The sequence below is a fragment of the Octopus bimaculoides genome, chromosome 24, assembly GCF_046866305.1.
Source record: "Octopus bimaculoides isolate indiv1 chromosome 24, ASM4686630v1, whole genome shotgun sequence".
Taxonomy (NCBI): Eukaryota; Metazoa; Mollusca; class Cephalopoda; order Octopoda; family Octopodidae; genus Octopus; species Octopus bimaculoides.
The window spans coordinates 7,734,639-7,748,356 of record NC_142951.1 but is presented as its reverse complement, the minus strand read 5'-3'; the positions used below and the strand labels follow the sequence as shown (position 1 = coordinate 7,748,356).

General features: G+C 35.9%; 1 protein-coding gene across 5 annotated transcripts in view; it reads left to right on the top strand.

The window, feature by feature from the left end:
• Positions 1 to 2,023: 2,023 nt before the first annotated feature.
• The window catches only part of LOC106881791 (histone H3.3A), a 28,744-nt gene continuing 17,049 nt past the window's right edge, over positions 2,024 to 13,718 (top strand). For 2 of the 5 annotated variants that reach the window (XM_089341308.1, XM_089341304.1), the window contains exon 1: positions 2,058 to 2,374. The gene's annotated coding sequence lies outside the window, so the exon portion shown is untranslated. Of the gene's footprint in view, positions 2,375 to 7,794; positions 7,954 to 13,718 lie in introns of those variants that run through there. The other 3 variants (XM_089341303.1, XM_089341305.1, XM_089341306.1) reach the window with 3 other exon arrangements.

The following is a 13,718-nucleotide window of genomic DNA, read 5'->3' as shown; positions in this document are numbered from 1 at the left end:
TAAGTTGGTGGTCCTGGACATGAGTGGCAATGAAGTTGTGCCTTTAATAAGTGACCATCTATGCTCCTACAGAAACAGGATAGCTAGATTTCCCCAGAAGTTGAGAAACTTCCCTGGGGACATCCTGATCACTACTACTACTTTTAGGAGATTGGAACTGTATTTTAGTTACACAAGGGAACTAGCACATAAGAGAAGTTGGGCACAGATGTCTTGAAAACCTGTTCAGAAGTTTCCAATTATTTGACAGTAGCTAAGTGGATGTCCCAGATATGCCAAAGTAGACATGAAGCAACCACAATAGGCTGTCCAGATTGTATCTAAATAGAATATTTGTTAGGGTAGTGGATAGGTATAGTGTAGGATGTCTGCTGTTGAACATGGTCAGATACATGGATGCCAAATTTTTTATCTTAGGACTTGGGATCAATCTAATCAATTTATTTCCTTCCCCAATATTACTGGCCTTGTGCCAAAATTTGAAACCAGTATTATTATTATTATTACTATTATCAGTGCGTTGTATAGTACTACTGAAGACAATATTGCAGACTATCCATGTCCTAGAAATAGCAGCCAAACTAAACTGCACTCTAAACACACCAAGGAAGGTCATATTTAATATTGCAATAATCATTATCCTCATTTTACATCTGATTTCCAAGCTGGTAGGGGTTGGATAAGTTGTTACAATTCAAGTCAGATGTTATTTGTAGCTGCTGCCATCCTAGGCAAGTGAGAGAATATATCTTGTTATTATGTTCCAGTTTCAGCATGGTTTCTATGACTGGTTGCTCTTTCAAACAACAACCGCTTTACAGAGTAACCCAGAACTATTTAAACTGTCACGTCCTTGGGAAAAACTTAGAAATTCTCTTGATCTGATTTTGTTTCTGTTACCAACCATTTTATGCAGTGTACTGGTTACTTATTACTGTTGCACCAGCATTAGTGACTTTGCCTTGTTCCCAACAAGACTAATGAGCATTCATAACTATACATTGTCCTGATTTGTTCAGAGCAGTCCCCCAGCTATGTTATATTATTTGAAGAAAGGACTTGGTGGTCTGCACTACATCAACTTTGAATAAAGGATTGCTGGATTAGAGATGACAAGGGAGCTAAGCATCCATACTGCAGAACATGGTAATCGTCTGGAGATCCTGATTTTTAAAAAATAATAATATGCTTAGTTATATACCATGTAGGTAATATAATTTAGTTTATAGGTGCAACATATAATCATTTCAGTGATTATTTAATTCTAGATTCTGACAAATGTTTTTACTGATGATAAAAAATAACTAAATGAAACGTTTCATATTTTGGAAACGTTATCACCTTTTAAAACTACTTGCAAAAAAACAAATAATACTAAGATTAGTAATAAAAAAACAATAAATGTATATTTAGAAACTAATGGGAAAATATACAAATTAAATCACTTTTATTATTATATTTTTGAAAAAATTCTATTTATAATTACAAAGGTATGTTTTGTGAATAGAAAATGTTTTCATCTCAATTCAAAACTTATATTTTGTATTGAATTTTATTATGGATAAATTAAGTTGAACACAGTGTAAAATATCATTGGAGCCTAGATTTATTAAATATTGAGTTGAGATATCTACAAAATTATTGGTTTCCATCCAAGTGGCAGTTAATTGGGTCTGTCTTGGTATTTGCTAACTCACATGACAAGAGAGTAAGATATATTAGGACTATCATGATATAAAATAAAATAAAAAATACTTCTCATCTTAGCAGCAAATAACATTGTATTATTCTCAGATTATATCAGGGACTATTTACAAACGAGTGTACTTCATTATTATTTTGTACTATCTTTACTTGGCTGGTGAGAATCAACTCCATTTGCTTTGCTCTTGTAGGTTGAGAAACAAGATATCTAAGTGAAAGAAGGAGGGGGAGAGAGAACGCGAGAAAGAGAAGGCAAGATAGTGAGTGTGAGAGAGAGAGAGAGACCTTCAACGTGTGTCAAGGTCGATAACCACGTCTAGTGTTGACCTAGTAGTTATCTCCCTTGTGACAGCGCCAAAGCCTGTCGACTTCGTACGAAGTAAAGCAACAAGAAGACTGTTAGTGCTTCCTGCCTGCCTACATCAATTTACAGCTGCTTGCTCTACTGCTGCTGCAATTCTCCTAGTTTCTCTTATTATTCCAGGAATCATGTTCCCTCGCAAAACTACTGCAGAAGCCCGGAATCGACGACTCGGCTACGTAAAGCCGTCCTCATCGAACCATTCACACAAAAAAAAAAAAAAAAGGGGTCCGTTTTCGTCCGTCCGGTCCGTCGCCAGCTCATTTGCCTGCCACTCAAATCTACGTCGTCTTTCTTCACAGCGCAAGGGTTGGTTGTTGTTTGTGTCTTGTTCCAAAAAAAAAAAAATGAAAAAAAAGAAAAGAATCTCTTGCTTGTCCGTCCACCCTCTATGTCTTTCATTCTCTCTCTCCTCTCTTTATTAATCTAAATCTCTATCACCATCTCTCTCTCTAATCTCTTCTGTCGCTGGTCACTACCATCATCATAATAATCTTTACTGACTGACAACTTAAAACTGCGTAGTTTTAATAAGTTTTCGCCTCCGATCCGACACCTCTCTCTCTCTCTCAATATGGCTTTTATATAAATACTTCCCCTCTCTTTAGCTTTATCTATCGCTATTAATACCTCTCTCTATCTATCTGTCTGTTTCCCCCAGTCTCTCTCATTCTTTCTGTCTTTCTCTCTATCTAGCTATGTCTCTCTCTCTCTATCTATCTATCTAGCTGACTATCTAACTATCTATCTGTCTGACTGTCTATCTAACTGTCTGACTGTGTCTATTTATCTATCTATCTGTCTATCTAACTGTCTGACTGTGACTATGTATGTATCTATCTATCTTTGTTACTCGTTTTCTTTTTCCCTCTCGTTGCCCCTTAACTTACAATAACCGAAAAAAAAATAACTGAAAGAAAAAATATTTGAATGGTGAAATATAGTGAGGGAGGGAGGGGAAGTTTTTTTTAATGAAGGAAACGTGTGTGTGTGCGTGCGTGCGTTGATGTGTTGAGTCGATTTAGGGCATAGTATGGTGTATAATCTGTTGTTGGTACTGCGCTTGGCTGTGTATAGGAGACGGTTGGTAGGATTCGAACCTGTTTACTTCACGTCTGCCAGACAACCCACTGACGTCACCAGTAAGCCCGCTCTTCCATTCTTTGGACGCTGCCCCCCTCAGACGTCGGTACTCGTTTCTCTTTTTTGTATGCCTGACTCAAAAGAGGAAAAATGCTCATCGACCAAAAATATGTCTGGCCATTTTTTTCTTTATCGAACTCAGTAGTTTTACTGCGTAATTTTTTTTTTAACTATACACAACGACATCTTTTTTTTTTGTTTACTTGATATCAAAGACGTGGCGGGGGAGAGGAAAAGGGAATAATTTTATAAAAAGTGTAGGGTTCGGGTTTAAAAAAAAAGGGGACAATAAAGTGAGAGGGCGAACAGGGTTTAATTGATTAAAAAAAAAATAAAATGTAAGGTAGGGAAGAGAAAGAGAAACACTTTGTAAAATATTTTCTTGTCTGGGCCAGTTTTAATTACTGTGGTGGTTGTTTTAGAGCCATTCTGGTCAGAGAAATTATTATGAACGACATTCCGTCCGTGACCATCCCGTCTTATTTATATACATCGTGTATGATACGACTACGTTATATAGTATTATAGTCACATTACACGCATACAGACACATGTAATGTCATAGATAGGTGGTGGAGTGATTTAAGGGAGATTTGGTTGCTATTTTGGGCAGGTCGAGCTTAATTGATGATGATGATGACGGTGGGGAGGGAAGGCAGAAGACGTAATTGCCGACGTGGTGGTGTTTTTCTCTACTGTCATCGCCATTGTTGGGGGTTGTTGTTTAACTTAAGGATCAGTCAGTCATGCGGGTTCCAGATGACGGACCCGACGATGATCAGAGGCAACCCAACCATGACCATCACCACAATTGTAAGGGTGGAGGGGGTTTATTTATGACTAGATTGTTCTCAAATTTGTTGTATAAATGAGGTCAAATGATCGTTTCAGCGATTTTCGACTGTTATTTCTGCTCGTTTAACCTCAAATCAGAAATGCCTTTATGATCACGCGTTCCAAACATGACCATCACGTATTTTTTTTTTTCATGTGTGCGCATGTATCAAAGATTACTACACAGTTTAATATGCTTTTTTTTTCTTCTCCCTCTTCCGTTTATATATACACATCTATATGTATATAAAAGAAAACGGTGTATGAAATAAATGAGGCGGTTCGCTTTTGTTGGTAGATGACTACGAGACGAAGAAGTTGCTGCTCCTTGAAGCGGACAGTGTAGAAACATCATGTTCGTGTGCGTCTGTATTCTCGTTGTGGCTGGTTATAGTTATTAACGTGATTAACAAGAGACGTCGCTGCCATTTTTTCCCCCTGAATCTTAAAACGAGGATAATAACCTTTTACATTACGTTCATTAAATATCTTCCTCTTATTTCTCAATTAATTGAAAAGTTCATGGTAGCTGGCTTCTTAGCAAGGTAGCTGTTTGTCTGCGAATATCCAATATATGAGTCATTAATACTTTTATTATATCACTCCCTCCTTCCTCTCTCGTTATATATATATATAATATATATAATATAATATTATATATATATATATATATATATATATATACCTGTGTCTCCATTATTTCATTATTCCTGCTGTTATTGAAGCAAATCAGTCGCAGCTCAGTCATTAGCCTCAATCTGTCAGTCATTCTGCTCCATTTACTGTTTATATATATAATCATAATTTCTCTTCTTTGTCATCATATGTCCATGACAAACCCTTTCTCGTCGATTTGACATTCTGTTATGAATCTACCATTTTTTTTTTTCCCCCCATTTCTTCTCTTCTCTTACTCCGCCTCCTTCTTTGTTCTTTTTTATTCTTTATTCTTCTCTGCCATTTCCAGACACACAGCCTTTCCCTGTCTCTTCTCTCACCTTCCCTCTTTTTCTCTCTCTCTCTCTTAGTCTGCTATTTTAACTATCAACCACATTCTTCGCCATCCTAAACACCACAGCATAAACGTCACTTCCATTTTTTTCCATCTAAACAACCAAAATAAACAAAAAAAACCCAAAACTAATTCACACATTTATTTTCCACTTGATCATTATTAAATATTTTTTATCTAAATCAGCTTTTAGCCAATTTCTAATGTTAATTCTAGCCATTGATTTTAACCATTTCTGTTGTTTAATCACCTCACACATGAACATTATTTCTAAGAATTCAATATAATTTCTTTATTGGTTCTTCCATCATTTTGTTATTATTTTTAATCGATTTATTTTCCTTCCCTGTCTTCCTGTTTCGGTTGCTTTGTAAGTAAAGTGTTGCATCAGGCACTTGTTTAGATATATTTCGACTATCGTCATCATAGGGTTATACTAAATTAGTAATAATAGTAATCTTTCGGGTTAATGGAAATACCCATGACGTGTGTGTATGATGCCTGTACATATGTATACGTATATGTGTGTGTGTATATATATTTGTGTAATTTTCACTGGTCTTGCCCGCTTTACGTTTTTGTTGCTTCGCTAAATTCCCTTTGAGAATTATTCGGTCTTAGTAGACACATGACATGTGATCTTCTTCTAGCACATTAGGAGTCCACCTAGTGGCCTCCTTTATATTATACTCGTATATATTTTTATATATACATATACAATAATCCTTGAGATCTCAGATATTTTTTCTGAATCTCCCTGATTCTTTTAATGTGCTAGTTACCTGGTATTAAATGGATATTAATTAATATCCAATTTTTTACCCCATTGTTTAATATATATATATATATATACATATATATATATATATATATATATATATATATATATATATATATATACATATTAGTATGTTAGGGTGTTACGCCGAAAACTGGTGGTGTACGTCCGCCGTGTTATTATGTATCGTTTAAGGATGTTTGTTTACATCTAATGATTTTCATCAAACTGAATTTGAAGATAAATCAATATTTCTGTTAAATACACACGCTCTAGTAAGGTTTAAAGGATCGATTATTGTTATCAATGTGTGTGTTAATAATTTACTAACATTATAAGTTAATGGGAAATTGGTATAATTAATATTTGTTGTTTAATTTAACTCAGCATTATTGGAAAAGCTTTTAAGTCGAATTTCTTTTTTTTTAATGATTAACGTTTAATCACATAATCAATATATTTATATGCTTACATAGGTGCTTCTGTAGTTCTTGATTCAGGTTGTAACGAGTTAGTAGTAATTTCTCGAAAGTTGTAATTAGTTAATTATAAATTAGTGTGTGTGCGCGTATATACGTGTCATTGTGATTCATGGATATGGGGTTAATTGTCCACTAATAAGGCAGTTGGTACTAATGAGTTGACCTAGTAAATTAGTGTTAATAATGTATGCGTGTGTACAAACACGTATACACTCATATATCCGTCTAGTATTGGTTGTCAGAAGAAGTACTCAATACCATACGCGAGACTAATAATTTTTTTTTTTTTTTTTTGGTCGAGTCACTCTGAGTTTCACCTGAGTTACTCATAGGTGCACCGAGTTTTCAACCAAGCGTAACTAATCGTTCTTTAGAGATCGAAAGGTGAAAGGGGTTCGAATTGCAGTGTAAACCACTGCAATTCGAACACTTTGCTTGTCAAGTTCCTCCATGAGGTGCTGTTGAGGTGAACGTCCGGAACTTTACCCATCCCTTCAACTTCTTACATATATATATATATATATATGACGTCCTGTGCCCACATAAGCATATATATATATATATATATATACACACACACGCGTATAGATGTATGTACATATACGTATGTATATATTCATATATGTATATATAGGCGCAGGAGTGGCTGGGCTGTATGGTAAGTAACTTGTTTACCAACCACATGGTTCCAGGTTCAGTCCCACTGCGTGGCACCTTGGGCAAGTGTCTTCTACTATAGCCTCGAGCCGACCAAAGCCTTGTGAGTGGATTTGGTAGACGGAAACTGAAAGAAGCCCGTCGTATATATGTATGTATATGTTTGTGTGTCTGTGTTTGCCCCCCCCCCCCCAACATCGCTTGATAACCGATGCTGGTGTGTTTACGTCCCCGTAACTTAGCGGTTCGGGAAAAGCGAACGATAGAATAAGTACTAGGCTTGCAAAGAATAAGTCCTGGGGTCGATTTGCTGCACTAAAGGCAGTACTCCAGCATGGCCGCAGTCAAATGACTGAAACGAGTAAAAGAGAGAGTATATATTTATATATATATAGCTGAGTTAAATAATTAAGATTCAGTTGAATTAGATACTTAAATTCATACACACACACACACACACACACACACATATATATATATATATATATATATATATATATATATATATATACACACACACACACATTGACAGACATACACATACATGACCTAGATATCTGCTGCTTAGTTATCTATGTTTGGGATCCTTACGAAACTGATCAATTAACAATCGACATCGAAGATTATTATTATTTTTTGCCTGATAGTGATAGAGTGATGGTGGTGGTGGCGTCGTTGTTATTTCGCTGTTGACACACAGCAACCTTAGAACCGACAATCGCCTCCATTATTGGGCATAAATGATGGCAAAGTAAAATCGATTGTTAATAGACTGCTGCTGGCATAGAAATCTAAACATCCAACCTCTCTCTCTCTCTCTCTCGCTCTCTCTCTCGTAGCATCTTTATAAAAACTGATGAAGGCATGCTATGAGGAATGGGGGCAGGCATTCATTGATTTTCATGGATTTATCTTGTTTACTAGTTTTCATTATTTTTCTTCTATTTGATCAATTTAAACCGACCGTGCTGTAAAATAGCTGGTAAGCCATGATAGTGTGAGAAATGTATATGCATGCATACATACATACATACAGACAGACAGACAAACCGGTGGTGATGGATATTTAATACTATACATTTCGGATAATATATATATATATATATATATAAAGAATATATTGAAATAAAACACCACAAAATCTAGAGAGAAGAAAAAAAGGGGAAGAAAGTTCGTCTGCTGAACACAACAGCTAAATGTTCCTCGTGCTGGATTTTGTTGATGCCTCTACAGTCTTATACTCTCCGAGTTGCCTGTAAGGCGTGTGTGTGTGTGTGTGTGTGTGCATAACCTCAAATTTAGTAACACAAGCAAAAATTAACCACAACATATATTCTTTTTTTATTTTTGGAACGGTGGATCTCGAAGTACATAAGGGTATAAATAATAACTTGTAAAAAAATATGGGTTGGGAAACCGTTTTGGACAGAAAAAGTCGAAGGCCGACCCGTGGGACATGCATGAATATACATACATACATACATACATACATATATGCATATATATATATATACACACACATTCATACATTTATACATACATACACACACACATTCATACATATATTATATACACACACATACATTCATACATGTCATATACATTGATTGATTGATTGATTGATACAAACATGTTTGGCATTAAGTTTAGTATCGCGTGCCACTTTCACTTTCTCAAACTACTTGAAATCTGGCGGCCATGGAATAAATTTTATTTTGCTGTTACAAGCTGCCAACTTGTCACAGGGGAAGTGTTTTGATGTATTTCTAAGAATGTTTTTTTTTGTTCTTGTTTTGTATTGTTATTTAAGATGGGAGGTTGTGCTTGTCTCTGTTTAAAATTTTACTTTGGTTGTTGTTGCAGTTTATTTTTTGTTATTTGTTATTAAATTTAAAATTGGTAGCATTGGCTTCGATTTCTAGCAGGTCGAGTGACTGTATAGATACAGGCTCCATCGTGAGGTATAAAATATTAAGAAGACTTATTCACTTAATATTTTTTTCCGATTTTAAACAACAAAATTCAAAACAATCAAACCATCTTATTTTAATTAAACAAGACCTTTGAAATAACTCCTATTATAAAAGAAGGTGGCCGCATCCGCAGGCTTAAGGAAAAGGGGAAAAAATCTTCTGTACTGTCATAGAAAGTGGGTTAAGAAAGGGGAAGTGTCATATTCGAGCCCAAAGATCGCCATAGAATTTCATCTCAGAAATAATCGAAGATTTATCAGCGAAAACACGCCTAAACAAAGTAGACATGTAGAAACTTGTTATATGAAGGGACCCAAAGTAAACGTGTGTCTGTGTGTCCGGTGACGACACAAAGTCTCGTAAGTATTTGATAGACAGAAACTGAAAGAAGCCCGTCCCGTGTGTTTTCGTGTTTGCCCCCCCCCCCCCACTCATGTGCTCAACAACCAGTGTAGTTTTGTTTACATCCCTGTAGCGGTTCGGCAAAAAGAGCCGAGAATGTAAGTACCAGACTTAAAAAGGCGTTCTTTCGGTATACCCCTCAGAACTGTCAAACTTCTATCATATGGGACCATATGATTGTTCGGAACAATGATGGGATCTATTTGAAAACGGGGGCACCAGTATTTTCTTAACGAAACACTAACGAAACACTTTGAAACTTGGGACACTGGTAGAATGTGTCATATAAAACATCTTTTACTCTTAGTCTTCTTAACAAAAAAACGTACATCGCAAGTTATTCCATGTTAAAGTTGTCGTATTTCTGTAATTTCAACCAATCACTGACGTCTATTCAGCTGAATAGAGTTACTGCTGGGCGGTCATAAAAATGTTATTCCCTGTGACATTTTTCATCCGGTTTAATCGTAATTTATACGCATATATTGTTTATATAATAAATTACGCTGTGCGTATCTATGTGTGTAACAATTTTAGAGTTAGGGTTAGTTTTAGGGTTAGGGTTAGGGGATTAATACGATATACACCGTTACAGCGCTAATTGTTTTCAACTGAATAGACGTCAGTGATTAGTAGAAATTATCGAAATAAGACAATTTTTTACATGAAATAAATTCGAATACAAAAATTTTTTTCTGTTCTATAACACAAAATAGATAAGTATACGAAGTTTGAAAGTCTTTCGGTACCAAAAACACTACATAAAACATAAATGAAAACTGGTGCCCCCGTTTTGAAATAGATCCCAATGATGACAAGTCTGGGTGAAAACGAAAGATGGCCCTTATAAATAAGAACTAGGATCGATTTGTTCGACTAAACTTTTGAATCTGGTGCCCCAGCATGGCCATAGCTTCAGTCTCATGAATGAAATAACTAAAAGATAAACCATTTATCTCTATCTATATCAGCGTGGCTGTGTGGTAAGAAGTTTGCTTCCCAACAGTATGGTTCTGGGTTCAGTTCCACTGTGTGACACCTTGGACAAGTGTCTTCCACTGTAGCCTTGGGCAGACCAAAGCCTTGTGAATGCATTTGGTAGACGGAAATTGAAAGAAGCCCATTGTGTGTGTGTGTGTGTAGGTCATTGTATCTGTATCTGTCCCCCCCCCCCAACACTGCTTGACAACAGGTGTTGGTGCGTTTGCGTCTGTGTAACATTTGCGGTTCAGTCAAAGACAGCGATAGAATAAGTACCAGATTAAAAAAATAAATAAGTACTGGGGTCGATTCACTTGACAAAAATTCTTCAAGTCGGTGCCCAACCATGGCCACAAAGTAAATATATATATATATATATATATATATATATATATATAAATTGTAAATGTAAAAATAAAAACAAAACACAAAGGGTTCTGCGGTACACGTGTTTCAAGCTTTATAGTTGTTACATCAGTGTATAATTGACAGTATAAAGCTATCTTCAGGCGCAAATGTATTCTCTCCCAAGAATTATATCACATAGAAGTTAAAGGAGGAAGAAAGATGAGATATAAGAGGTGAGGTTCCGTTTGGTATTTTGTATTGCAATATACCTTGTAGAATTCTTAATTTGATATATTTATACATAATTTCCTCGGTACTCCGGAATCCGTCCATACCTTGCCACAATTCAGTGTGTAGTGAACGCTAAGTAAACAATACTATTTAATATTAGTTAGAAGGGTAGTGTTAAAGGAGGGAATAAGTTGGTGGTTAAAACAATACAACAAAAATGAAATAATAATATAAAATACTAAGAAGAAAAATACACAGATATTCATACAAAAATAAAAATAAAAATAAAAGGAGTCAAATCGGTGGGGCGGGTGATCTAAGAAACAATAAGAGAAAATTTTGATAGTAAATTAAGATACATCTAAGCCATTTAGACTTTTTTTTTTTGTCCAGTTGTTAAATTATGTTGTTGTTGGCACTCCGTCGCTTACGACGTCAAGGGCACCAGTTGATCCGATCAACTGAACAGCCTGCTTGTGGAATTAACGTGCAAGTGGCTGAGCACTCCACAGACACATGTACCCTTAACGTAGTTCTCGGGGATATTCAGCGTGACACAGTGTGACAAGGCTGGCCCTTTGAATTACAGTTACAACAGAAAGAAAGAGTGAGAGAAAGTTGTGGTGAAAGAGTACAGCAGGGTTCGCTACCACCCCCTGCCGGAGCCTCGTGGAGCTTTAGGTGTTTTCGCTCAATAAACACTCACAACGCCTGGCCTGGGAATCGAAACCGCGAGTCCACTGCCCTAACCACTGGGCCATTGCGCCTCCACACACACACACACACATATATATATATATAGATATACATACACACGTACGTATATATATATACACATATACATATATATGTACACACAAGCACATGTATGTGTGTGTGAAATCAGGACACAGATCAATATTACCAATTTATGTATAACCTATTTAGAGTTTGTGCTTTAGATTTCCCACTTTTTTTTATATCCACAACTCTATCTTTAACAGTTATTATTTTCAAAATTAACGCTGGAGTTTATGGTTTTGCATATTTAAACAAGTAATTAGCTGGGTTTTTACATTGTGTGTGTATGTATATATTTGCACTGGGTATTAGATAACTGGATAGCATGGAAAGCAGACGTTAAACGATGATGATGGTGATATATATGACACTTGTTTCAATCATTAGACTGCAGCCATGCTGGGGTTCATTTTGAAGATGTGTGTGTGTGTACACACACATACATATATATATATATATATATATATATATAAAATAGGCACAGACATGGTAGTGTGGTAAGAAACTTACTTCACAACCACATGGTTTCAGGTTCAGTCCCACTGCATAGCACCTTGGGCAAATGTCTTCTACTATAGCTTTGGGCTGACCAAAGCCTTGTGAGTGGATTTGTAGGCAGAAACTCAAAAAAGCCTGCTGCATATATATGTGTGTGTATGTGTCTTTGTGTCTGTGTTTCTTCCCCATCACTGCTTGATAACCGATGTTGGTTTGTTTACCTACCTGCAACATAGTGCTTCGGCAAAAAGAGTCTGATATAATAAGTACCAGGCTTAAAGTAAAGAAATGAGTACTGGGGCATTGCCTTCTTCAAGGCAATGCCCCAGCAAGGCTATAGTTACATGACCTAAACAGATAAAAGATACATGTCTCATGACCAGGTTACTGCACTTTGGGATCAAATTTAGAACCTTAACCAGATCCCTTTTCAGCCATACCATGTTAACAAAGGGAAATGTCTCTATTTATCACATGCATTCACTCTCGTTGCTTTAGTCTTTTTATTAATATTTTAAGTTATTCTTTCATCCACTGTCCGCCACACTCACCCTTTCTTTCTCTCTGGCTTTTTCACCCACCACTCTTTCTCATTCTATCTTTACCTTTATAATCAAAATATTCGGTAGCACAACAAATATAAATAAAACAAACAATTTGAAACTTATAATGTAAACTGTCAATTTTACAGTATCATAAAGAATTGTTTTACTATAATGTCATGTGTTATTATGTCTATATTTAATGTGTGTATGTGTGTTTATATATATTTGTCAATAGAGTGGGTATATTAAAATATAAAGTATATAAGGGCTTTTAGTTCCATTTCAGCCAATCTTCCCAGTTGGTTTCACACTGGCCATAGATAACTGATATCTCTGAAGAGCACATGGTGTTAGTTAACAGCATAGTTATTAAATATCCAGTTATCTAATACCCAGTGCAAAATCAATTGGTAAGATCAGCTGAAATGGATCTATAATCCTATATACTTTGATTAATATATTTATAATAGTTGTGTGACATGTATGTAATTTGTATATCATTTTAAATATTTCAAAGAAGCGAGATCTTTGGATGTTGAGTCTCATGGAGGTGATGACAAGTGATTGAGACCTTTGGTGATTTGCTGTGCTTGAGAAGACACGTCAAACCAATTGAAATCGTAGACATGGCCAGTGTCACTGACACATAAAAGACACTTGTGCCCATGACCGTGTAAAAGGCACCTGTGCTGGTGACATGTTAAAGGCAGCCACTACACTGTGGTTGGCATTAGGAAGGGTATCCAGCCATAGAAATGAAGCCAAATCATTCTGGAGCCTGGTGCAGCTCCCCAGCTAACCAGTTCCAGTCAAACCATCTAACCCATACCAGTATGGAAAGCAGATGCTAAATGATGTTGATGATGATGATGATGAGCTAATTGTTCATTTAATCGGATCAAAATGTCGTGTACATGCACACACCAGTGCATTTCACTTTTCCTTTCTCCTTCCATTTTGTTTTTTTTATTTAAGTCAGGTCTATTGAT